The sequence below is a fragment of the Schistocerca piceifrons genome, chromosome 2, assembly GCF_021461385.2.
Source record: "Schistocerca piceifrons isolate TAMUIC-IGC-003096 chromosome 2, iqSchPice1.1, whole genome shotgun sequence".
Taxonomy (NCBI): domain Eukaryota; kingdom Metazoa; phylum Arthropoda; class Insecta; order Orthoptera; family Acrididae; genus Schistocerca; species Schistocerca piceifrons.
Window position 1 is genome coordinate 831,531,994 of NC_060139.1, and position 27,755 is coordinate 831,559,748.

At 44.8% G+C, this 27,755-nt stretch overlaps 1 protein-coding gene across 3 annotated transcripts in view; it reads left to right on the forward strand.

Moving 5' to 3' along the window:
- LOC124774986 (probable poly(ADP-ribose) glycohydrolase 2) overlaps positions 1-27,755 on the forward strand; it is a 451,377-nt gene that overhangs the window by 214,310 nt on the left and 209,312 nt on the right. For all 3 annotated transcript variants that reach the window (XM_047249731.1, XM_047249732.1, XM_047249730.1), the window contains one exon: positions 947-1,023. The gene's annotated coding sequence lies outside the window, so the exon portion shown is untranslated. The remainder of the gene's footprint in view (positions 1-946; positions 1,024-27,755) is intronic.

A 27,755-nucleotide genomic window follows, 5' to 3' on the forward strand; every position in this document is an offset into this window, starting at 1 on the left:
AGCGGAATCAGTTCTTTAGCGTATGGTGTGCTTTCGTGTCCCTCGTAATCTAACGTAGACAAGTAAATATTTCGGCAATGTTTCAGGTTGTCTAAAAACCGTTTTTACCCTAGCCTTAGGATGCTCCGGGTGTGTATTTTCTGTGTGAACTACGCAAGGAGAGGATGGATTCTTTCTTCTTAAATGGATCTATATACTTACCTGATGGCATCCGCGAGCTCGTAGATACAGTGATGTGATATTTGTTGACGTTCACAGTGAAAAATCTTTAAAACCAGTCTGGAAAATCGCTGAATAGGAAGCACTAGGCCAGAAGACTTGATATTTGATTAGCATCCTTGTCTTGAAAAACGCCCGTCTGAAAATCAATTCACCTTATTCGAAAGTGTGGAATTCAAAAGTTACGACGGTGTGGAAGTGTCATCCTCATTCATTGAAAACAAAGTTACTGAACTGCTAATGTATGTGTATGAGTGCGAGAGCGAGTGTGTGTGTGTGTGTGTGTGTGTGTGTAAGTGTGTGTGTGCGTGTGACATGAGGGGAATGGCAATAAAAATAAACCACGTAAATGCAATATGAATAACCTATATTCCGCTAATGTGAGATGAAAAGCCGGCCGGGGTGGCCGAGCGGTTCTAGGCGCTACAGTCTGGAACCGCGCGACCGCTACGGTCGCAGGTTCGAATCCTGCCACGGGCATGGATGCTTGTGATGTCTTGAGGTTAGATAGGTTTAAGTAGTTCTAGGGGACTGATGACCGCAGAAATTAAGTCCTATAGTGCTCAGAGCCATTTGAACCATTTGTGATGAGAACGAACAAAGATGGCTAAGACTTCAGAACTAACAGTGAGGTTACATTTCCTAGTACACAAGATGGAGAGGGAGGGAGGGAGGGAAAAAAATAAAGTGAGCCAAATGAAACAAATGACGTCATTTTTTGTTACAGGTTGACTGCCAACGTCGATCTTCGCAGCGCCAGAAGTGCGTCACCCGTTCAGTCAGCTGCAGCCGCTAACAGGACTGGTGAGTTCCTCTCCAGGCAAAATAGAATCTGTTGCCGTTCTATCCACGGACATGTCAATGACGCACCGCTCCGTGATCACGTCATTGCCGTTTTATCCACGCACGTGTCAATGACGCACCGCTCCGTGATCACGCCACGGGAGGGCGCGAATGAGGGGGTCTGAAAAAGCGTAAACAGTCTTTGCTGCTTCGGATGACGTTGATATCGTCGAATGATTTTGAACGGTCCCTAGTGGTCCCACCCCGTGTACGGGAGTAAAAATTGCGGTCGCGCTATACTGCGAAGGGGTCAGATGGCGTTCAACCGGATTGCAGTCCCGCGATGTGCTTATAGCAGGGTTGAATCGTCTGGAAGGTGTCAGCAATGGCACAGGTGATCAAGAACGTCGTTCTGTTGCACATTGCACTGCAGTCTATTGTTTCGACTGCGGAAGGTGTGTAAATGAATACCCTTTATGCCACTTCAAGATGCCTTTTCGTATCGAGTGTGAGCGACGGTGTGTCCGAAATGTTTTCGTCCGGCCATCCATAAGAAAACCTTGTGACTTCAACGTTAGCCATCTCGTTTCCCTCTCCGAAATGTTGAGAGAAGGGGTGAAATGTGGGTAAGAAGATGGAGGGAGGGCGGTAACGAATTTCCCAGCTTGTGACCCGTCCACAGTGGCGTAGGACATACTTATGGTGCAATTTAGTGCCAATTTGACATCATTAACCCACCTTACACCTCACACGAACTTCTGAACTCTGTATTTTTTATTTCATGTGTCGGCAGCTTGCTGTCTGAAGCGTTGCCGAACTATAGGGTGACATCTCAAGAACCCACGCTATTGCATCATTACTGGTTAAAGTCGTAGGTACCTTTGAGCAAATTTTCAAACTTCTGCGTTGCAATGGGGAAAATTACGGGGTTTCAGAAAAAGTGATCCTTTAATTCTTCCACGAAATGTCGTATATTACCAAAAGCAATAGTCTTTTAACATTCCCTTGGGGTACAACTGACGTTACATGTATGTCTGAAGATTTCTCTCCGTTGAGAATGACAGTGTGTTATCGTATGCTAACTGTTTGTGCATCATATTTTCTGCGGCAGAGATAGGGACTAGACTCAGATTCGTCTAAACGAGCGTGGAAAATCGCCTAAAAGCCACCCTCACGTTGGCTGGTGTAAAAGATAATCCGGATTTGATACGTGCCTGCCCGTTCTTCCTCTTTCCGAAGCTAGCACACTGGTCGTTAAACTGTAGGAACATGACAAAACTCTTAGGCTAGCACCTAGCTTAAACGGTCACTCACTCCCAGTTGCAGGTTGCCTATCTAATGGCTACCAGAGGCAACGAAACTTTGATTTTCAATACTTCATAGAGTTATCGACCGAATATAGGAATTTAAAATACTGTCATAATCTACTCACTGAGAGGTCCAACCTCATTAAGAGGTCTTAACAGATTATGTCAAGTATTAAAGCTAGAAACTGTGTATATTTCTTCAGCCGGCATATCTCGCAGCGTGCAGGTTACCCAGACTATACTAAACGGACAAACTGCAAGGACGAATTCGTCACCGGAAATGGAGAAAAAAGGTGCTATCAACATGTATTCGGAAAAGCATATTTGCCACGGTGGATGACGCCGACGAAAGACAGTTCCTCTGACTATGTGTCACGTGTTCCTTGTGTGTTGCAGGCTGAGTGAGTGACGCCAGCAGAATGGTCCGGTACTCGTGTTGGAAATAAGCCGAGATGGTGTTTGTGTACGGCCGGCCAAGCTGATAGAAACGGTTACTTTCCCAAACACCGGCAATATCACACAACATTTCAAGCCCTTTTTGGCGTTTGTGTGATCATGGGTCCTTTTAGACCGATGAACGTGCAGAGAGGCAGCAGACTGTGCTTACACCAGATGTGGAGGACCGGGTTCTACAGGACATTGAGACGAACCCTAATACAAGCTTCAGGCAAGCGGCCCGCCAACATGATGTGAGCCAAAGTACGATTATCTGATCCTGCATGATAACCGCTACTACCCCTATCACATGCACGAGTGCAGGAATTATCAGCAGCGGATTTCCCTCCACGCGAAGGATTTTGTAAATGGTTTTTGCTCCAAACCATCACAATTACGAGGTTTCTGTCACCTGTCCTCTTTACCGACGAAGCAGTTCATGATACGACGTCTGAAAGCGTGCAATGCATCCCACGGAGGCTACTCTGAACATCTGTTGTGGATGCGAAGCAGCTCTTTACTGTGCCCTGATTCGATTTGTTGTCGTTGCACGCAAACCGTCCGTTTTCTGACACATGTTCTCAGGACCTTTTTTCCTCCATTTTAAGTCAGGAATCCGGCCCTCCAGTTTTTCGCTTTCATTATGTTCACCCTGTATACAACCAGTATTACATGCTTAACGTCAAATATTCAACAAATTAAGTTACTTACGAAGTAATCGGGCGTTGGAAGGTGTTTTATGAAGGGGAGTTAGATTCTTTGAAGAATCGTGATTGGGTGGTAGAACTACTGGTTCTTCTTTAACGCTTAACGAGTTACCAGAGTTACCACTCATCGTTGTCATCAACTCTTTATGCATCTGTACAGCGATATTACCCGTAGACAGAGAAGATAGACAAGCTCAAAATTAGAACCGGGTTTATGTTTACCATAGCAGTTGGAAACCACTTTTGCTGAAGTCTCTGTTGATCAATTGTGGACGTGGGACTGTGGCTCATCAGATATTTAACAAAGAAATTCGCAAAACAGCTGTGCAAATGAGAAGTTATTTTAATTTATTTTCGCTACCAGTTTCGGCAATTCAATACGCCATCTTTAGGTTCCAAATTCTCGATATTGGCATACTGGGGCCATGTGTTTCTGAACGTTGTGAATTCTCAGGTGCTTCCTTCGAAGACCTGATTGCAGTCACCAGCCAATAAGAATCGATATCATAAAAAAATACGCGTCATACAAAAAAAACGAAAAATTCACGGAGAAATATAAAACACTCTTTCCTTTGGGGAACAGAAGAAAACATTCTTTTCTGTTATTAAGTTTAATTTGAATTTGTTGGTAGAGTAATGTGGTGAATCTGTTAGGTATGATAGGGATTGAAAACCCATGAATTCAACATCGCAGATGAAACCTTTTTTTATTTGGCTGGATTACTAGTTTCGGCTAAGAATCTAGCCATTTTCACGTCATAAGACATTCTTCACAACGTCAACGAACTTGGTATTTTGATTAAGTCTATATTGCGTAAAAAAGCACGAAAAAGAAATCAAATAGAAATTAAATCTGCGCCAATATTTGTAGAGTCAAACTGCAGGAGGAGTCAAGCAGTATTTTCTGTGACGCCATATAAGAGATAAAAGGCACACTGCGTAAATTCAAAGCTACAAATGTAAGAGGCACAAACAACCTCTCAATTGACTCCATTCCAGCAATTAATATCGCCGCCGTTGTTCCATCGGTGAAGATTTTTATGTCGTCCTACACAAGGCAAAACTCGGTGCTTTTAACTTTGTCGTTCTATTTCACACTATGTTCTTCTTTCTGGAACACATGCCATAAATGCAATTTCTGTAATAAACATGGAGTGGAATTTCTGTTTGTATGTTGTTGGTGGTTTTCTCCCAAACATTATGTCTATATGTCGTAAAAAATGGACCAAGCTAGTCTACTACATGCAGCAGAAAAAAAGACTGTCGTTATGTTCTTTACTTAACTATTTGTCTCCTGATATGGTATATTTCTAGAGTGCATATTACAATCAGTGTAACACTGGGAGCGTAATTCCAAGCCATGTTTCAGTACTTTTAACTTCAATCCGTGTCCTGTCCACAAGTTTGAGATGAAGAAACCATCATCATCAGACATTTTTCTACTGCTGGAGAAAGACCTCCTCCGGGGTTCCCTACCCGCTACGATCTTCACCTTCATAAATACAAATGCGCCATGCACGTTCCGTGATGACGTTTACGCATCTTCCATAATGTCATCGTCTATGTCTTGCGTTATCACAAGGTACTCAGAAGAATAACACCCCTGTTCCATTATGTCGTCTGCATACGTGACAAATCTATGTCAATTTCAGTCACTGTTACATCATTTCTTGTCTTTTTCTCTTAACCTCATATTTCTTGACTAGTAGTTTTTGTTGTCAATATGGTTCTTTTAATTCCTACGTGATAACTCCCAGTCTTTTCATGGCTTGTGCTCATCACCGCCGTATTCTAGATTTGGCACGAGGGCAGGACAAAAGTAACGTCAGTTATTTTTTTTTAACAAGAAATCTTTTATGGATAAACAATGTTGCTAGTTACATCGTTTCTCCGCACCTTCTCCCTTATACTCTTTGCACTTGGTCCATCTCTTGACAAGTCTCCTAATTTCGCCCTAGAAGAAACTGTGGCATCACTGACACCCGCTCTTCCACTGAGTCCACAACGACATCGTGGAAAGGTAGAAATCTCTTGAAGCCAGATCAGCATTGTGCGGAGTGTTCCAGCAACTCAAAACCTAGATGCACTCGATTGTTTTCGCAGCTTTATGAGTGCGGGCATCATCCTAAACCAAAATCACATATTTTCAAAGCTTTCTTCTTCTCTTTGTTTTGATTTCGTGTTTCCGATCTTGCAGTAGATGTCAGTATTTACTATTAGACCGTTAGGAGCGTGACGAATCAGCGACAAACCTTTCACATTCAAAATTGCTGTCACATCAACTTTCTTGCGGAAGCTTCACTTAGGCACATGTTTGCTCTAGGCGGAGATGAGTGTTTCCAATTCTGCTCTGCCGCTTATTCTTTGATTCGTAGTGGTGGACTCACTTCTCATCAACTGTTGTTACGCAACTGAGAGTCTTCTTGTTCCTCTTCAGAATGTTTTAAATGTGATACTGAAATTTGAAACCGTTCCTTTTTATCTCTATCAGTTGAGACTGCACGCAACGATCACAAGCTTTGCGATGGTTTAAAAATTCACGGACGATTTCAAATGAAGAGTAACTAATCTTCAATTCATATGAAATATCGTCAATTCTGGTGCGACGATTATCACGAATTATTCGTTCAGCTATCTCTATGTTCCTGTTCTTTTTCAAAATGCATAGCCTACTTCGTCGCAGACAGATACACGTCCTCTTTTAAAGCGATTTATTGTAAATGTTGCCTAGACTAAGATAGCTATCAACATACTGAAGCTACATTCTGGTAATAATATCTACAACACTAGTCACTTCATAATACAGACAACGAATGGCTGGGACCTAGTTTTTCTTTGGTGCATATGCATCATGGATGCACGTAATAAAATATTTTGAAATGATGGAGCTATTCACTGAATCAATACAGCTAATGCACAAGAGTAAATTAAGGCATGTCGTTTTATGATCAGTGTTGTCAACTTATGGAGCAGAAAAAAAATTCTCTTCACTTATTAAAGTGGCCTTGTATTACACAGGGTGTTATGGCTATAAGTGCAGGTATTGTGATCATTCGCACCTAAATACACCATGTGATCAAAAGTATCCAGACACCCGCAAAAACGTACGTTTTTCTTATGGAGTGCATTGTGCTGCCACCTACTGCCAGGTACTCCGTAACAGCGACCTCAGAAGCCATTAGACATCGTGAGAGAGTAGAATGGGGCGCTCCGCGGAACTCACGGACTACGTACGTCGTACGTGGTCAAGTGATCGGGTGTCACTTGTGTCATAAGTCTGTACCCGAGATTTCCACACTCCTAAACATCCCTAGGTCGACTGTTTACGATGTGATAGTGAAGTGGAAACGTGAAGGGACACGTACATCACAAAAGCGTACAGGCCGACCTCGTCTGTTGACTGACTGAGACTGTCGACAATTGAAGAGAGTCGTAATGTGGGATAGGCAGACATCTGTCCAGATACTCACACAGAAATTCCAAGCTGCATCACGATCCACTGCAAGTTCTATGACAGTTAGGCGGGAGGCGGGAGGTGAGAAAACTTGGATTTCATGATCGAGTGACTGCTCACAAGCCACACATGACGCCGATAAATGCCAAACGACGCCTCGCTTGGTGTAAGGAGCGTAAACTCTGGACGATTGAACAGTGGAAAAACGCTCTGTGGATTGAGGAATGTGGCGATCCGATGGCAGGGTGTAGGTATGGCGAATGCCCAATGAACGTCATCTGCGGGCGTATGTAGTGACAACAAAAAATTCGAAGACGGTGATGTTATGGTGTGGTCGTGTTTTCCATAGAGGGGGCTTGCACCCCTTGTGGTTTTGCGTGGTGCTGTCATAGCACAGGCCTACATTGATGTTTTAAGCACCTTCTTGCTTCCCACTCTTGAAGAGCAATTCGGGGATGGCGATTACATCTTTCAACACAATAATGCACACATAATGCACGGCCTGTGGCGGACTGGTTACACGACAATAATATCGCTGTAATGGACTGGCCTGCACGGATACCTGACCTGAATCCTAAAGAACACCTTTGAAATGTTGTGGAAAGCCGACTTTGTGCCAGGCCTCGCCGACCGACATCGGTACCTCTCCTCAGTGCAGCACTCGGTGAAGAATGGGCTGCCATTCCCCAAGAAACCTTCCAGCACCTGACTGAACGTATGCCTGCGCGAGTGGAAGCTGTCATCAAAGCTAAGGGTGGGCCAACACCGTATTGAATTCCAGCATTACGGATGGAGGACGCCACGAAATTGTAAGCCATTTTCAGCCAAGTGTCCGGATACTTTGATCACTTAGTGTATGTACCCACTTCAGTGTGTTTCTCTGCGTCTAAACGTCATCCCACAAACAACTCACATAATTTACTACCTGATGTTTTCTGCACGATAGCAACTGCACCAGTAAGTGGACTATAATTGTCGGTACAGACTAACAGTTTTGTGTCCACGCGTCCACACCTGTCCACCTGCCGAGAGGAAAATAAGCATTAGTGGCTCGCTCTTGCTACATTTACCAAAAGCATACTATTCCCGGTAGCGGATATTATTAGTCTGCAAATGAAGTAATTTAGCAATGTTATGTTGTTCGGTATAGTGTTCTCAGTCGCCAGTACAAATGTACACCCCGTATACTGTTCATAGATTTGCATCAGTCTGCATAAGGAAGTTCAGCCAGCCCATAATTTTTTCCATAAAACAAGCTTCCTTAATGGGAAGTAGCTCAGAGAAGTGTTACAAGGCAATCACTGTACACAATAAATTGGAATTGTCCTGTGAATAACTTCGGGAGTTCAATCAGGATGTTCGCAGACAATTCTGTTGTCTACAGAAATGTTGTAACGCCAATAGAGTGAAACTAAATGCATCAAGCCCTGCAGATGATTGATGATTAGTGCAGAGACTTGGAGTTGACTCTGAACGTAAATAACCATAGCGTGCTGCACATAAATCGCCAAAGAGATCAATTACCATCCGATAGTGCTATTGGCGATGGAGCACTTTAAACGCAGATAGTTGTAGGATATCTAATAGTAAACTTCCACAGTGACGTGAACTAGAGTGACCACATAAATTGTGGGAAAAGCAAACGCCAGGCTGAGATTCGTTGGGGGAATCATAAGGAAATGCATTATGTCCAATACAGATGTGGCTCGCAAAACACTTATAAGACAGATCCTCGTTACGAAGATGCTTCACGAACTACAGTGACAGTCGCTATTGTAGAGTCGTTGTGCATCAGGGGAAGGGTGACCGCTGAACTTCCGAAAGCTTACTTTCGGACACGTGTCGGGCACCACATTACTTGTTCCCATACAAGTTTTACGAACTGACCACGAGGATAAAATCAAATAAATTAGAGCGCGTATGCGGGCTTGTGGGCAGACGTTCTCCCACGCGCTATTCGTGAGAGGAACAGAAAAGGGAGAAATGATACCACCACTCGCCATGAGGAGGTTTTCAGAGTATGGTTGTATACACTGAGGTGACATCAATCACGCGATAGCGATATGCACATATACAGATGGCGGTAGTGTCGACTACACAAGGTATAAGAGGGCAGTGCTCTAACGAAGCTGTCGTTTGTACTCAGGCGATCCATGTGAAAAGGCATCCGACGTGGTCATGGCCACACGGTGGAAATTAACACAGTTTGAACGCAGAGTGGATGCTGGACATTCCATTTCGGAAATCGTTAGGAAATTCAGTATTCCGAGATCCACAGTAAGAGTGTGCCGAGAATACCAAATTATTATTTTTTTTATTATTATTTATTTTATGGCCTTCATTGGACCACTGTAGTCAAAAATACAAAGTTCTAAACAAGTTGTTACACATGGATACAATTTGGTTCGACAATAACTTAATATATTTAGGTAATATAATTATTAGAGGCTATTCTTATATGAAAGGTGTTTTGCTCTTCTGTCTGCCCAATATTTCTTCATTCTTTCAGATATTTTCTTTCTTTCTTCATCTGAGACAACTCTTCCTGTACTCCTTTTATTGATTTTCATTTGTAGTCTGGTTTGCGGGTCTTGCAGTATTCTGGTTTTCTCTGTCTTGTTTTTAGGTCATCTACTGTAATTTGAAGTTCTTTTATATCTTCCTTAATTTCTGTGATCCATTTAATGTCGCTCTTGCTATTCCACAATTTTTGTATTATTTTTTTACTAATTCTGTTTTCTGGAGTTCTCATCAGATCTCCAAAGAATGAGATGCGTTTCTTCCTGACTGTGCTCGTGACTGGTTCTATTTTCTTATATACTGTTTCATTTGATGCTATTCTCCAATATCCATTTATTTTATACTGTTTATTTATACATGTCCTAATTATTCTTCTTTCTATTTTTAGTATTCTGTCAATTTCTGCTGTATTAGTTGTTTTGAAGATAGTTTCAGCTGCATACGTTATTTCTGGTTGTGTAACTGTTTTATAGTGTTTTAATTTTGCATCTATAGATAGGCTTTTTTTGTTGTATGTAGTTTTGGTAATGTAATTTGCATAGTTCAGTTTTTTTATTCTATTTTGACATGATGGCTTCTCATTTAGATTGTATGTTATTATTTCGCCTAAACATTTAAATTTATCAACAATTTTGATTTCCTGTTCTCCTATTGTAATTTTGTTTGCAAGTGGTGGATCAGTTAGCATAATCTCCGTTTTTTCAAATGATATTCTAAGGCCTACTTTCTCTGCTATTTCTTGTAGTGATTTCACTTGTTGCCTGGCTTCTTGAACGGTGTTGGCTAGGAGAGCAATATCATCAAATACCAAATTATAAGCATTACCTCTCACCACGGACGACGCAGTAGCCGACGCCATTCACTTAACCACCGGGAGCAGCAGCGTTTGCGTTTGCTGTCAGTGCTAATATACAAGCAATACCACGTGAAATAATCCGCAGAAATCAATGTTGGACGTACTACTATCGACAGCGAGGCGAAACTTGACGTTAATCGACTACGGCAGCAGATGGTCACCCGAGTGCCTCTGCTAATAGCACGACATCACCTGCAGCGTCTCTCCTAGGCTCTTGGCCGTACATGTTGGAGCCTAGACAACTGAAAAAGCGTGGCCTGGTCAGGTGACTCCGGACTTCAGCTGGTAGGGTTCGAGCATGGCGCAGACCCCTCCGAAGCCCTGGACCCAACTTGGCACTGTGCAATCTGATGGTGGCTACATAATGGTGTGGGCTGTGTTTACAGAGAATGGGCTTGGGCCACTAGTCGAACTGAACTGATCACTGCATGAAAATGGTTATGTTGGGCTACTTGTTAACCATCTGCAGCCATTCACGGACTTCATGTTCCCAAACAATGACGGGAATTTTATGGATGACGATGCTCCATGTCACTGGGCCACAGTTATTTGCAATTGGTTTGAAGAACATTCTGGACAATTTGAGCAAATGGCCACCCAGATCGCCCGACATGGAACATAATTCAAAAGTCAGTTCGTGCACAAATTCCTGCATCGTCAACACTTTCGAAATTGTGGACGGTTATAGAGGCAGCATGGCTCAATATTTTTTCAGAGGACTTCCTACGACCTGAAGAGTCCATGCCACTACGCCGGTCAGGAGGACACGATATTTGGAGGTATCCCATGGCTTTTGTCACCTCGGTGGATACAGAATAAGGTGTTTATACCACGTCATCCATGTTATTTGAAGCAGCGCCTGTACTATGCGACTGGGACTGCCGCTTCCTGGCGTATAAAACCGCAGGTCACGTGACGACGGCGTCACAACGCCGCGCTGCGTGGGTGCCGTCCTCGATGCACCGTGTCCGCCCTTATCTGACGCCATTACTTGATTAGTCGCTTATCTGTCTGGCCAGCCCGACCGTGATCTGCGGGGACGAAGGACGCAGCCCCGTGGGAAGTTACACCTGTGCGACCGCCTCACCTGTTGCGGAAAAATGAGCACAACTAAGACTAGGCAAACCTCATGGACAAGGGACCGTCGAGTATTGATTCCATAAAAACCGCCATGAAATCAGTGAAACGTATCGCTCGTGAGTTCTAAGTTCTAACAGCAGTTCAGGTAGCACAATGATAGTGTGTAGGGATGGGTTACAATGGTCGAGCACTCCTCATACACCACACATTTCTTTACTTACTGCTAGGTGACGATTGAGGTGGGCTAAATAGCAACGCCGCTGGATGGTGTATAATTGTAAACGACTGATTAGAATTGATGAATCACGCTACAACCTGTGACAATCCAATGGATAGGTTTTAGTTTGATGAATGTCTAAAGATCATTACCTGCCATGATGTGTGGTGTTAACACTGAAGTACGGAGAGGTGGTGTGAAGGTATTTTTCGATTAGAGTGTGATTCCGTTACTGTGCTCAGAGAAACGTTAAATAATGGAGGGTATGGACATATTACCGGATTGTATATTGCGTACAGTAGAGAAACGGTTCGGAGACGGTGCTTGTATCAGCATGACATAAAGCACCTTCTGTGGAGCAATAGTTTGTGGACAGTAACATACCTGAAATGTACTACATGGGTCGGACAAAAATATGGAAACACCGCGACAAATTTGCTTGGACATAAATGGAGATGCTAGCTAAGCCTGAAGGTTACGCTGCTGTATTTGACCACGAACGGCACCTGAGCCAATGTCCTCGACATATTGCAGCTGACATTGTTGATCAGAACAGCGTACTGTATAGTTGTGAGTGCATTATGTCGGAAGTAAGTCAATTCAGAAGTGAGCAAATTGCTGTTGCTCGTAAGGCGAGTGTTTCCGTAACCAAGTGGGCCAAACTGCTTGACGTTTCACGGGGAAGCTTATCGAAGATCCCGCGTACAGAGAACGCGGAAAAACATCATCCGATAAGTCACAACGCGGACGGAAGAGTGTACTCAGAGATCGTGATGGACGGTGATTGAAGAGAATTACGACGAAAAATAAGAAGACGACAGCTGCAAAGTCAATTCAGTACTGAATGTCGAAATTGCAAACCGTCACCACCAAAACAATACGAAAGGAGCTCCATAAGCTGGGAATGCAAGGTGAGCTGGAATTCCAAAACCCTCATCAGTGATGCAAACTCCTGTAACAGGAAAGCGTGGTGCGAAGCTATAAGACTTTTACTGTAGAGCACTGGACGAATCTCATTCAGTCGGATGAGTCTTGTTTCACACAGTTTCTGGCCGAGTTTACGTCCCAGGAATGAAATTATGCATGAGGTTCCGTCAATAATGTAGGCAGCTATATCGTGGTATTCCAAGGGCGCCGTGGTAACTCTGTAGTCACATTACTACCAAGCATTATGTGACCATTTTGGCTGATCAGGTCCATTCCATGGTACAATGTTCTTTCTCCAATGGTGCAACTGTGTTCCAAGAAAACAGGGGCCCTGTTCACACAGCACGCATTGTCCAGGACTGGTTTTGTGAGCTCGAGGATGAACTGTCGCATCTCCCCCAGCCACCACACAGTCATCAAATCTCAATATCGTCGGGCCTTTATGGTCCGCTTTGGAGAGAAGGGTGCTTAATTGCTATCCGTCTCCAACGTTGTTACCTGAACTTGTCACTAATTTACAAAAAGAATGGTATAAGATTCCCTTGAAAAGCACACAGCACCTGCAGGGAATCGAAGGCTGGAGCAGGGACTGGCAGGTGATCCTCAATACAAATAAATAAATGGATTGGTCCGTTATTCTTTGTTACACTGTTGGCTGTCATCCATTGGAAATTGTAGTATGGACTATGCCACTGGAGATGCCTAAAATGCAAAGACCACATAGAAAACGTCGTAAGAAAAACATATGTCAGGTACTTTCATCGGAAGTGAGGAAATTCAATCCAAATGCGAAATAAGTAGATCGCAAAACCGTAGTTCGACGATTTCCTGATTCTTGCTCGTTAGTGTGGCGCGTAAAAGCAAAAGAATAATAGAAGAGTGTGGTATACACCACTTCTAACAAACACCGAACAACGCGCTCCAGTACGCGGCCGCCAAATACATCGCTGGCCGCGCTTCTCTGGGCGGCCCGCTGCTTCCATCGCTGGCCGTTTTCACACGCACGCTCCCTTACGTGGCCGAGAAATACATCGCTGGCCGCACTTCTCCGGACGGCTCGCGGCTACCATCGCTGGCCGCCTTCGCGCGCGCACGTTTGTCAGCACACAGCAATTGGCTACGCCAGGAAACATTGCGATTGGTTTTCCCTGGAAAACAGCGACCCCAGCCGACGGCTCCATTAACTAGCAAGCCTTATATAAACCCGGCCGCCGCCGCAAACGACAGTTCTCATCGGGAAGTGCAGTACGCCGTGTTCCAGCTGCTTGTGGATGACTCGCCGCACCACTCGAGGTTACCTGGCTGCTCGGCGGAAAATCTTGCGACTTCACTTGGAGAGACTGAACTTCACTGGACTTGGAAATAATTACGGAACGTGCACCCCACCATGCACATTCGGACATTGGTATAACCAAACTTTAATTCTGCATTACTTCTGAGTGTGAGCCTGGGTAGACGCTTGGCTAACATAATTGTTAAAAAGTGATTTGTGATTTAATAAACCAGACTGAAGAGGTTATTGTGTTATTCTTGGTTATAACAAAGAGAGAAACAAGATCGGCAGAAGAGCGGCGATTTCATCACGCGTTCGCTTAGTGCGACGTAATTCATTGATATAAAACGCCAGGGACATACAAGAGCAAGACAAGCGTTGTGCATAAAGGAGACAATTACTCAAAAAATCTTTAAAAAGGGTCGTTTCCAGACTAACAAGGCCCCCCAGGGGGTCCACAACTCTTTTGTGGACATGTGCGTAGCGAGCACGGGACCCCGAGCTACTGTGGCCCTCCTTCCTTTCCGGGCTGCTTACCTTCCCTTTCCGCATCCTTCCCCGTCCCCCATTTTCGCCCCCCCCCCCCACTCACCTCTGGCTCTTTCCTTCCCTTTCTCCTCCTCTGGGAGTATGGTTTGTGCCTACGTCCGGAGACGGACGCTCGAAACTGTTCCAAATTTCTTGCTTTCTACACTTGCAAGTCTTCGTCCTTCCTCTGTCCTTCTCTTTTCCTTCCCTATTCTTTTTGCCCTTCTCTCCACTGCGGCGTTTGAGACCCCTCTTCTTTCCTTTCCCTTTCTCTTTTTTCCTCCCTGTGCGTGTCTGAAGGCCGACCCACGCACTTCCATGCGTAGCCGGTGACGGGGTAACGCGTAATTCCCCGCCCCAGGTAGACAGGTAGGACACGTACGTACCCCCTGGTAACGGCCAGGCCCAGGGAGGGGTGATTACCCGAGCTGATACCTTCCGAAAGTGACGATTGGTCCCTCCGTCCGTTTGTCGGGAGGTGTGACCTGAGGTGTGAACAATCACCTAAGGTGGGAGTGCCCTCAGTGAGGGCCCCCACAAGGGAGGAGTGCGCCATCGGAGACGCCGGTAATCATGGGGGATTCTTCCGCAATGGTTTCCTCACCTTCCACTATGTCTGCTCACAAACGTAAGTTCACTGAGTCTCAGCCACAGACAGTTCTTCCATCGTTGCCACAGTTCCTTGTTGTTTCTCGGTCTGACGAAGGTCACGATTTCTCCACGGTCAACCCTTTCATTATTCAGAAAGGTGTCGACGCAATTGCAGGTCCTGTAAAGTCTTGTTCCAGATTACGGAATGGCGCCCTGTTGTTAGAAACAAACAGTGCCCTCCAGGCAAAAAAAATTGCTGTGTACTTCTCTGTTCCACACATTCCCTGTCCGGGTGGAACCACACCGTACCTTAAATTCCTCGCGTGGAGTCGTTTATACACGCTCCCTCGATGGATTGTCTGACGAAGAAATTCAGCACTACCTGTCTGACCAGGGTGTAACGGCTGTTCATAGAGTTATGTAAAGGGTTGACATGAACATCATTCCAACCCACACTGTATTCATGACATTTGACAAAGTTCAACTCCCATCGAAAATCAAAGCAGGCTATGAGATAATTTCCGTTCGCCCTTACGTCCCAAACCCTACGCGTTGCTATCGATGTCAGCGGTTCAATCACACCAGCCAGTCCTGTTCCAATCCGGCCAAATGTGTTACGTGTGGCAAGGATGCCCATGAGGGTGCTTGTCCACCCCCTCGCTGCATCAACTGTATGGGTGACCACGCTGCTTCCTCTCGAGATTGCCCTGTTTTTAAGGACGAAAAGCTCATCCAGGAAATAAGAGTGAAGGAAAACGTGTCGACCTTTGCTGCTCGAAAATTATTCGCCAGTCGACAGCCCACCGTGCCTCAGACAGGAAAATACAGCACTGTCCTTGCTTCTCCTCGGCCAACAAAGGAGGCGGCCACGCAGACTTGCAACCTCACCTTTAGTGCCACGGTCGTCAGATCGGCCAGCGCAAAGATCGCCCGTTCAACCTCACCACTTTCGCCTGCCCACTCTATGGCTCACCCTTCGTCGGGTTCTGCTAAATCTCGAGCCCAAAAGTCAGACGCCAAGTCTTCGAAAAAAGAGCATACTCGTGAAGAGTTTTTACGTACCGCAACTTCACAACCATCGGTTCCTCCTTCATCTAAACATCATACTTCCAAGAAGGCTACAAAGAAACCCAGTTCCTCTCCTTCTCCGCCAAGGCGTGTCCCATCTACAGCACCACCTGGCGGAAATCGCCCTCGGCCGTCTTCTGTGTCGCCGAGGCGCACTGCTGGTGGCCGGTCAACCGGCCGATCGCTGGGGGCAGGTGCTGCTCCTGACCAACCTATGGATCAGGATCTTCGGCCTTCGGCTGAATGCCATTCCATGCTGTCGGTCGCAAGCTCTGAGCAGTCGTTGAGTTGACAGCACCCTTGGTCACATTCCTCCATTTTATGTTCACCCTATGTCCATTATCCACTGGAATATCCGCGGCATTCGAGCCAATCGGGATGAATTGTCGATCCTCTTACGATCCTACTCGCCAGTCATCTTCTGTCTTCAGGAAACAAAGCTGCGTCCCCATGACCGCTTTGTTCTCCCTCATTTTCAGTCCGTCCGATATGACCTCCCATCTGTTGAAGGCACTCCAGCCCATGGAGGACTCATGATTCTTCTCCATGATACTCTCCATTATCATCCAATCCCCTTAAACAGTTCCTTCCAAGCTGTCGCCGTCCTTCTTTCCCTTTCTGGATATACCTTCTCTCTATGTACTGTATACATTCCATAGTCCACACCAATGGCACGAGTTGATCTCCTTCATCTTCTTGGTCAGCTTCCACCCCCCTATTTGCTGGTTGGGGACTTCAATGCCCACCACCCGCGTTGAGGATCTCCACATCCTTGTCCACGTGGCTCACTATTGCTAGATGTCTTCCACCAACACTGGGGTCTCCACATTTTTGTCTGCCTCCACGACAAATTTATCTCATTTGGACCTTGCGGTCGGTACTGTTCCGCTAGCTCGGCGCTTCGAATGGTTCGCCCTTGATGATACACACTCGAGTGACCACTTTCCATATGTTCTTAGACTGCAGCCTCAACTGCCATATATGCGCTCGCGACGCTGGAAGTTTGCCCAAGCCGATTGGACACTTTTTTCGTCTCTAGCGACATTCGATGACCGTCGCTTTCCCAGCGTCGACGACGAGGTCACACATATTACCGACGTTATTCTTACAGCTGCGGAACGTTCAATACCACGCACCTCCGAATTGCCCCGGCGCCCCCCAGTTCCTTGGTGGAACGAGGCATGCCGTGACGCAATACGTGAGCGGCGACGTGCTCTTCGCATTTTCCGTCACCATCCAACTTTGGCCAACTGTATCCGATATAAGCAGCTCCGTGCGCATTGCCGTCGCGTCATCCGCGATAGCAAGAAGGCAAGCTGGTAATTCTTTATTAGCTCATTTAACACCTTCACTCCCTCCTCGGAAGTTTGGAGTCGGCTTCGACGGTTCTCAGGCGCGCCTAGTTTCTCCCCGGTCTCTGGGCTCACTGTCGCGCATGATACCTTAGTGGACCCCGTCGCAATTTCTAACTCATTGGGTCAGCACTTTGCTGAGATTTCGAGCTCTTCAAATTACCCGCCAGCGTTTCCCCCGAAAAACGTGCAGCGGAAGTGCGACATCTTGCTTTCTCCTCTCAAAATCACGAAAGCTACAATACTGTTTTCTCCATGTGGGAACTCCAACATGCCCTCTCTTCTTCTCGCTCCTCCGCCCCAGGACCGGATGGTATCCATGTCCAAATGTTGCTGCATTTATCACCCCATAGTCTGCGTTACCTCCTTCGCCTTTATAATCGAATTTGGACCGACAGTACTTTTCCCAGACGATGGCGGGAAGCTATCGTCGTTCCCGTTCCGAAACCTGGAAAGGAAAAACATCTCCCCTCTAGCTATCGCCCCATTTCCCTCACGAGTAGTGTCTGTAAGGTTTTGGAGCGTATGGTGAATTACCGTTTAGCTTGGTGGCTGGAATCCCGCAGTCTTTTAACACCTGCCCAATGCGGCTTCCGAAAGCATCGTTCTGCAGTTGACCATCTTGTTGCTCTCTCCACTTATATCATGAACAATTTTCTCCGGAAACGCCAAACGGTAGCAATATTTTTTGATCTGGGGAGAGCATACGATACCTGTTGGAGGACAGGCATCCTCCGCACACTGTTCTCTTGGGGCTTTCGAGGCAGGCTGCCCCTTTTTCTTCGCGAATTTATGGCAGAGCGCACATTTAGGGTGCGGGTGAACACTACTCTCTCCCGTACTTTCTCCCAAGAAAACGGGGTACCCCAGGGCTCCGTGCTGAGTGTTGTACTGTTTGCCATCGCCATAAATCCAATTATGGATTGTCTCCTTCCTGATGTCTCGGGCTCCCTCTTTGTGGACGATTTTGCGATCTACTACAGCTCTCAACGGACCAGCCTACTTGAACGACGTCTTCAAGGATGTCTCGATCGCCTCCACTCTTGGAGCATCGAAACCGGCTTCCGTTTCTCTCCTAGTAAGACCGTTTGTGTTAATTTTTGGCGACGTAAGAAGTTTCTTCCGCCCTCCTTACATTTAGGTCCTGTCAACCTTCCGTTTTCAGACGTCGTTAAATTCTTGGGTCTTATGTTCGACAGAAAACTGTGCTGGTCCTCCCACGTTTCCTATCTTTCGGCTCGCTGTCTGCGTCGCTTAACACCCTCCGTGTCCTGAATGGTACCTCCTGGGGAGCGGACCGAGTGGTCCTTCTCCGCCTCTATCGCGCCTTAGTGCGCTCGAAATTGGATTATGGAAGCATAGTCTACTCCTCTGCTCGGCCGTCTATTCTTCGGCGTCTCGACTCTATCCACCACCGTGGATTACGTTTAGTGTCTGGAGCTTTTTACACCAGCCCTGTGGAAAGCCTTTATGCTGAGACTGCTGAACCTCAGCTGTCCAATCGGCGAGCAGTCCTTCTGAGTCGTTATGCTAGCCATCTGTCTTCCATGCCTGCTAAACCAGCCCATGACCTTTTTTTCGACGCCTCCTTTGATGTAGGGTATGCAAGCCGCTCCTCCTCCCTACTACCCCCGGGAGTCCGCTTCCGTCAACTGCTCCATTCTCTTTCCTTCCGCTTTCCTAAAATCTTCTTGACAACTTGGGGTACAGCACCGCCTTGGCTCCGCCCCCGGATCTGCCTGCTCCGTGACCTTTGTCGATTTCCCAAGGATGGTACCCCTACACTTGTTTATCGTCGGGCATTTGCTGCTCTATGTGCACAAATGACGGACGCCACATTTATTTACACCGACGGCTCGAAAACATCGTTAGGTGTAGGGAGTGCCTATATTGTTGGCGACACCCCAAATCATTTTCGGCTTCCCGACCAGTGTTCGGTTTATACTGCGGAGCTTTACGCTGTTCTCCAGGCTGTCCACTACATCCGCCGCCATCAGCGGATACAGTACGTTATCTGCTCAGATTCTCTCAGCTCTCTCCTCAGTCTCCAAGCTCTTTATCCTGTGCACCCTCTGGTCCACCGGATTCAGGACTGTCTGCGCTTGCTCCACCTGGGGGGCGTCTCGGTGGCGTTCCTCTGGCTCCCGGGACACGTTGGTATCTGTGGAAATGAGGCGGCCGATATTGCAGCCAAGGCTGCAGTCTCTCTTCTTCGGCCAGCTATTCCATCGATTCCTTTCGGCGATCTACGGAGCGTTTTATGTCGTCGTGTTGTTCATTTATGGCACGCGTATTGGTCAACACTTCCCCATAATAAATTGCGGGAAGTGAAAGCTCTCCCTTGCGCTTGGACCTCTTCCTCCCGAACGCGTCGTCGGGAGGAGGTAATTTTAACTAGACTCCGGATAGGGCACTGTCTTTTTAGCCATCGACATCTTTTAAGCGGCGATCCTCCCCCACTCTGTCCCCACTGCTCTCAGCTGTGGACGGTAAGACACCTTTTAATTGAATGCCCCTATTTTAATCCGTTACGCTCCCGTCTACAGCTATCGCCTGATCTATCGTCGATTTTAGCAGATGACACGCGCTCAGCCGACCGCGTTCTCCAGTTTATTAGTGCCAGTGAAATGACGTCAGTCATTTGAAGTTTTTTTTTGGGGGACCACCAACCCCTTTCTGTAGTGGATTTTTAAGCCTTCCTTCTGCTTTTAGTTTCTCCAGTTTTATGACTTTCGTTCCCATTGCTGCTGGTTTTCAATTTCGGTTTTTTACTGTTTCCTAAGTCACGGACCGGGCGCTAATGACCATAGCAGTTTTGCGCCCTTAAACCAAAACAACAAAAAAGACTAACAAGGCTACGTGTTAAAATTAGACGATAAAGTTGTCACTTATGTTAAGGTTTTATTCACAATAAATTTCTACTCAATCACGATACGTTTTCAAGTATATAAATTGCCTTGTAGAAGACAGATTTGGCACATAAAAGGCAAGTCAGCTATCATCTCCTTCTCTCTCTCTCTCTCTCTCTCTCTCTCTCTCTCTCTCTCTCTCAAGCGTTCATTCACTTCAGCCTCTACTTTTTCACTTCTTTCCTCCACCTCATTACCCAACACACTCTACCTTGCATATTTTATATTCACTGTTTACTACTTTTATTCGTCTTAGCCTCGCCCCTATGTTTACTCCCACACTATCCCTACATTTATGACGACCCACAGATAAAAAGAATATTTTCCTATCAAGCGAAAACCAAAACTAGCAGTTCGATTGACGACACTACATACACATTAAACACACAGAGACATGTTAGTGGTGCTGCATTGTGTCGTATTTCATCAGATGATACTTTCTGATGTAAGCAAAAATCGGACATACAATATCTCTAGTAAAAAAGAAAAGCCACACCTCAACATCGTTTATAACGAAGTGTTTTTATTCAGAAAACAAATACTGTAAATATGTTTCATTGTAGGCCAGTGATGAGTTTTATGCAAACAAGAGGACTCGGTTTTGGTTTATATTGTCAAGTCTTAACCACAATCAAGTTCAAATTCGAAATCGGAACTATCAAAAAAGTACAACACTTGGTACTGAAACCACTTCGTTTTGCACCAAAGTACACACAGAACAGAACTGTTTCCTGGGCGGAGAGCGCTGCTATTTATAGAAACATCGAATAACTGCAGAATATGAAAACATGCGAAATTTCGAAGCAATGGCAGAAATAAAAGAAAGGTTCAAGAGTGGGGCTAAAATTGAAGGTGAAGGGATATCAGTGAGAAGATACGCAAATGACACTGCTTATCGTCAGTGTAAGTGAGGAAGAATTGCAGGATGAGTTGAATGGAATGAACAGTCTAGTGAGTACAGAACATAGACTGAGAGTAAATCGAAGAAAGACGAAAGTAATGAGAAGTTGCTGACATGAGAAGAGTAAGAAACTTAAGATCAAAATTGGTGATCACGAAACAGATGACGTTAAGGAATTCTGCTACCTAGGAAACAAAATAAGTCAACATGGACGGAGCAAAGAGCATAAAAACATAGGCCTTAATGCGAGGAAGAAATTTCTGAGAATGTACGTTTAGAGCACAACATTGCACGGTAATGTAACATGGACTGTGGGAAAACATGAACGCAAGAGAATCGAAGCATTTGAAGGATAGGAAAGGAATATGTGGAAAACACTGACAAGAAGAGGGGAGAGGATAATTTGAAATGTGTGAAGACATCAGGGAAAAACTTCCAAGGTTCTAGAGGGAGGTGTAGAGGGTAAAAACTGTAGAGGAATACATGCAGCAAATAATTGAGGACGTAAATGGCAAGTGCTGCTCTGACCGATGGCTAAAAGAAGTTTAGAGAATCTTCTAGAGATGATAAATACTAAATTACAAATATTAACTGGTCATCAGAAGATCAAAACAAACTGCAAAACGATTTATAAAAGATATATGAAGGGTGCGAAAAATGGCAGTTGACCCTAAATAACGAAAAGTGTGAGGTCATCCACATGAGTGCTAAAAGGAACTCGTTAAACTTCGGTTACACGATACATCAGTCTAATCTAAAAGCCGTAAATTCAACTAAATACTTAGGTATCACAATTACGAACAAATTAAATTGGAAGGAACACATAGAAAATGATGTGGGGAAAGCTAACCAAAGACTGTGTTTTATTGGCAGGACACTTAGAAAATGTAGCAGACCTACTAAGGAGACTGTCTACACTACACTTGTCCGTCCTCTTTTAGAATACTGCTGCGCGGTGTGGGATCCTTATCAGATAGAACTAACGTACATCGAAAAAGTTCAAAGAAAGGCAGCACGTTTTGTATTATCACGAAATATGGGAGAGATTGCCACAGAAATGATACAGGATTTGGCTGGACATCATTACAAAAAGGCGTTTTTCGTTGCGACGGAATCTTCTCACGAAATTCCAATCACCAACTTTCTCCTCCGAATGCGAAAATACTTTGTTGACATCGACCTACATAGGGAGGAACGATCATCATGATAAAATAAGGGAAATCAGAGCTCGTACGGAAAGATGTAGGTGTTCATTCTTTCCGCGCGCTATACGAGATTGGAATAATAGAGATTTGTGGTGGTTCGATGAATCCTCTGCCAGACACTTACGCGTGATTTGCAGAGTATCCATGTAGAAGTAGATCATATTTGAACTGACGATCAGCAGAATGCCAGTCAGCGATGTTAACCGCTATTCCACGATTGTATGCAACACAAATCGATCGACCATAATTTTTCTGGAAGTCGTGGAAAAAAGAATGCAAATGCTTTTAATTATAGCGTGGATGTTTGTACGAAGACGCATATCGCGGTCAGCTCCATTGGAAATAAGCTTTCTTCATTACTATGGTGTTCAGCATTTCATTCCACTACGTTTCCATATTCTGTGCTTGTCCTGCCGTGGGTACTACACTTCAGCCAACTGTCACATTAGACACGTCTCTTATTACGTCACTGGTGCACTGTAAAAGACAACAATTAAAGTATCACTTTGTTGAAACCCCGTAATTGTCTCCCATTGCTACTCATAAATTTGAAATTTTCAGTGCTCCTGTTTCACTGCTTTCTGTGGCATGACCACAGCTGGGCACTACATTGACACATGCGTGGCTACAACGGCAAAAGATCGTTCTAAAGTCCCCAGTTCGCCAATAACCTCGTCGTCAAGCCCAAGGGTGACGTCACAGGGCACCATTCTTTCGCACCGTTACAGAGAATGGTTGTAGGCACTTTTGAACCAAATTTCAAACTTACGCGTCGCAATGGGAGTCAATTATGGGACTCAGAAAAATTGATCCTTTAATACTGTTCGTTGTGTAGTCTATCATTTCTTTTCTGCACTGTGGAAATCGATGTATACAGAGAAACGTCGCTGAATGCATCTTTCATCATGTCGGTCTGTGTCTCCTTACGAAGATCCGGTACGCAGCTAACATTATAAAGAAATTCCAGGCTGTCGCCTTTACGACTCTGTTGAAGAATGACTGCCCCAGGCTGTCGGATCGCCACCAATATCGACAGCCATGTGAAGCGAGGAAGCGCGCTCCCGGCCGCTGTCTGCTGCAAAGGCACAGAGCAGTTTTTGCGCTTTTGTTGCGCTCACAGCGTCAGCCTTTGTTCGCCAGAAACTGAAATAGCTCAAAGGATCTAGGTGCTCGAGAAGCTGCTCCATTCATATTAATATTGAGAAATAGCTGGGGAACTTTACAAAAGCGTGTGAGCTAACATCGGCGATGACGTAGTCTCGTTTTCATAGTTCTCTGAAAAGCCGCCCTATCACCGTGGAACCCGAATTCGTAATGTACATTTCTGGACATTGTCAATAACACTTCACACATTTAAAAGAATACAAGAATTTATTCGCAAAAACTCCGCACGAAAGGTGGATTGTTGTTTTAACAGGCAAATAGCTAGTCTGCACAAAAATAATTCTAGACAATGCATCTACTGAATAAATGTCATAACTCTAATACCTTGACTGCCATATAGCTTACGAAGCAGATCTTGATATCGAACAATAACTGAATAACTGCTAGGGCGTAGGTGGAAGACTCCCAAAACAGTATATACTTAACGAGGGAAGGGACAAGAACGAAATTTTATGAAGTGACTGCTGCCCAGATTCACTGTACGACAGTGAGGATTGCAACATAGTTTAATAATTCGAATACAGACATCACTCAGATAAGCGAAATGTCAGTATATACAGAAAAACATCGATAGCCCTGGTGACAACTTCCCCTATGATTAACACAGACTACTCGTCTTTCCCCTGAAAATACACCGAAGCGCCAAAGAAACTGGTATAGGCATGCATATTCAAATACAGAGTATGTAAACAAAATACGGCGCTGCGGTCGGCAACGCCTATATAAGACAAGTGTCTGGCGCAATTGTTAGAGCGGTTGCTGCTGTTACAATGGCAGCTTATCAAGATTTAAGTGAATTTGACGTTGTGTTATAGTCGGCGCACGAGCGATGGGACACAGGATCTCCGAGATAGCGATGAAGTGTGGATTTTCGAGTACGACCATTTCACGAGTGTACGGTGAATATCAGGGATCCAGTAAAACATTAAATCACTCCTACCGGAAAAACATCCTTCAAGAATGGGATCAACGACGACTTAAGAGAATCGTTCAGCGTGACAGAAGTGCTACCCTTTCACAAATTGCTCAGATTTCAATGCTGCGCCATCAAAAACGGTCAGCGTGCGAACCATTCAACGAAACATCATCGACATGGACTTTCTGAGCCGAACGCCCACTCGTCTACCCTTGATACCTGCAGGACTCAAAGCTTTACGACTCGCCTGGGCCCGTCAACACCAACATTGGACTGTTGGTAACTGGAAACATGTTGGCTGGTCGGACGAGTCTCGTTTCAAATTGCATAGAGCGGATGGACATGTGCGAGTATGGAGCCAACCTCATGAATCCATGGGCGCCGCATGTCAGCTGTGGACTGTTAAAGCTGGTGGAGGCTCCGTAATGGAGTGCAGCTGGAGTGATATGGGACCCCTGATACGTCTGGATACGACTCTGACAGGTGACACGTAAGCAAGCATCCTGTCTGATCACCTGCATCCATTCACGTCCATTGTGCATTCCGATGGTCTTGGGCAATTCCAACAGGACAGTGCGACACCCCACACGTCCAGAATTGCTACAGAGTGGCTCCAGGAACACCCTTCTAAGTTAAACACTTCCGCTGGCTACCAAGCTCCCAGACATGAACATTATTGAGCATGTCTGGTATGCCTTGCAACATGTTGTTCAGAAGAGATTTCCGCCCGCTCGTACTCTTATGGTTTTATGGACAGCCTTGCAGGATTCATGATGTCAGTACCCTGCAGCATTACTCCAGACATTAGTCGAGTGCATGGCACGTCGTATTACGGCACTTCTGCGTGCTCGCGGAGGCCCTAAACGATATTAGGCAGGTGTACCAATTTCTTTGGCTCTTCAGTGTAGAAGAAACATAAGAAAGTTAATATCTCGCAGCTCGTATTTATTTATTTTACTTGCTGCGCGGCTACGAGCTACAATGTTCTCAAAAGAATACACGAATATATCAACACGAATTATTAAATAACAGGTTACAGTATAAGAAAATGGTCATGTTCCAAGCTAAAGTCCGCGGGACTGCTACGGTCGCAGGTTCGAATCCTGCCTCGGGCATGGATGTGTGTGATGTCCTTAGTTAGGTTTAAGTAGTTCTAAGTTCTAGGGGACTGATGACCACAGAAGTTAAGTCCCATAGTGCTCAGAGCCATTTGAACCATTTTTTGAACCAAGCTAAAAATAGGGAAACAGTGAAATACAAAATACGTCGCAACGAAGCACAGTATCAGGGGAGAATGGGGGAATTTGGCGCAGCGGGTAAAATGACGCACATCAATATGTGTTCAACTGTGAGAGCTAGTATTATCTGATCGGTGTTGCTATCTGGTGATCAGTTATACAAACAAGCGTACAGAACACAGAAATCGCTACATGCCAAATGTCGGTGCAAGAAGTGAGAGTGCCTTTTGTCTTTGTTTCATCTAATAGTTGATATCTAGTTCTATTGTTTTAAAATACAAGTCTTTGTTGTTATACGTATATCTCCATATTAACGCTCACAGTTATATAAGTGTTATTTCTCTAAAGCAAAGCACGAGTGTGGAGCTGTAGTTTTACATAAGCCGTGCTTGTTGGGACAATTTGACCAACAGAGGCCGAGTGCGTCATTTTACTCCACTTCAGTTTCACACTAATGAAAGTAGGTGGCTGAATGAGAAACGTTAATGTATATTTAACGGAAGTCAAAATGACAGAGTGCATCGTATTTATAAATATGGATTCCTCTATCCAGATGCCGAGGGCCTGTACCTGTTAAACAGAGCTTCTTGAATTGAGAACTACTGTTAGTCCTGTTAGATAGAGCACCATCAAGTGCAACATACCAAATGCAAAGATCTGTGTGTAGTGTGTGGTGAATTCGGCAAAAATGGCAGTGAATGGTACCGATGGATCACGTGTGCTTTTTGGTGTCATTCTCATTACAGTGAGTGGGACAGTCCTGGAAACTATAACTGTGATTTCTGTCTGAAGAAGCGTTAGTTATTTTACAGATACATAAGAGACCAATTACTGAATTCACTTATACTCAAGTCTTCGCTCCATTTTTGTCACTATTTTATAAGAAAACTATTATTACTGTTTTTGTATCTATTCCATAGATGATTAAACTGATATTTTCGCTACTTTCTTTTTGTCAACTATGTTGTTCAATGTTTGGTTTAATAAACATAATGTTCAATACCTATCTTTTGTATTGTGAGATGTATGGAATTAAACACATTGTACCATTACTTGCGCCAATTTACCCCACTTACAGCGTCATTTTACCCGAACATCGCTCTCCCGGCCGTTGTCAGTTTTCGTGGCCGAAGCCGTTATTTATCAATCAAGTAGCTCCTTAATTTGCCTAAGTGCACCCCGCTTGCCGACAGCACTCAGCCGACCGGACGGTCACCCATCCAAATACTAACCAAGCCCGACAGCGCTTATCTTCGGTGATCTGATGGAATCTGTTCTTACCACTGCGGCAAGACCGTTGGCTAAGTATTTAATGGCTTACGAAAATCGTCCAGGCGAATTCTGCAATATTCCATCAACAGTCAATTCCCTCTACAATCTCCAAGTGAATTGATCATCCATCTCTACTTCCCCGTTGCGAATGAAACCGTACCTTTGAAGCGCTTTCTTTCCTCTATAAATGTGAACCGGGACAGGAGGAAGGCTTTCATGGCCAGCGTCAATTTGAATAAAATCATTTTGGACATTAGACCGCGTCCTAATGAAACACTAAATCAGTTAAAATGCCGACGTTTCGACAGACTATGCAGTAGTCCTCCTCAGAACAACTACGACGGCCGCTGCAAAGTTAGTGGAAACGTTGGCATTGTTTCATAATGACGCGGTCTGATACCCAAAATGATCTTCAAATTCGAGTAACCAGATAGTTTGTTGCTGGGATATTTAACTGTTGCTTAATGTTTTACGGATTATAACGCTGCTGTTGCTGGGTAATTTAAAAAAAAGTTTTCATATCATTTTACTAACATAGAACATAAGAATAACTGATCGATAATAGTAATCAAATAAAATGTAAAACAAAAAAATTTGCTGATAAGGCGTGATACGACGTCTGCCACTTGAAACACTGAGTCGCTATACCCTTAACTGTGCCCACATCACGCTTCAAGAGCAGTTTTCCTTGTGATGAAGTTACTACAATTGTATCACAGTTCACAAAAAAGTATTACCGTTTTATGTAATCTGTATAAATAAAAATGTAAATATTCAAAATCGTGTATCTCCGAACGTTCTTCACGGATTGGTTTGAAATTTTGACTCACTGT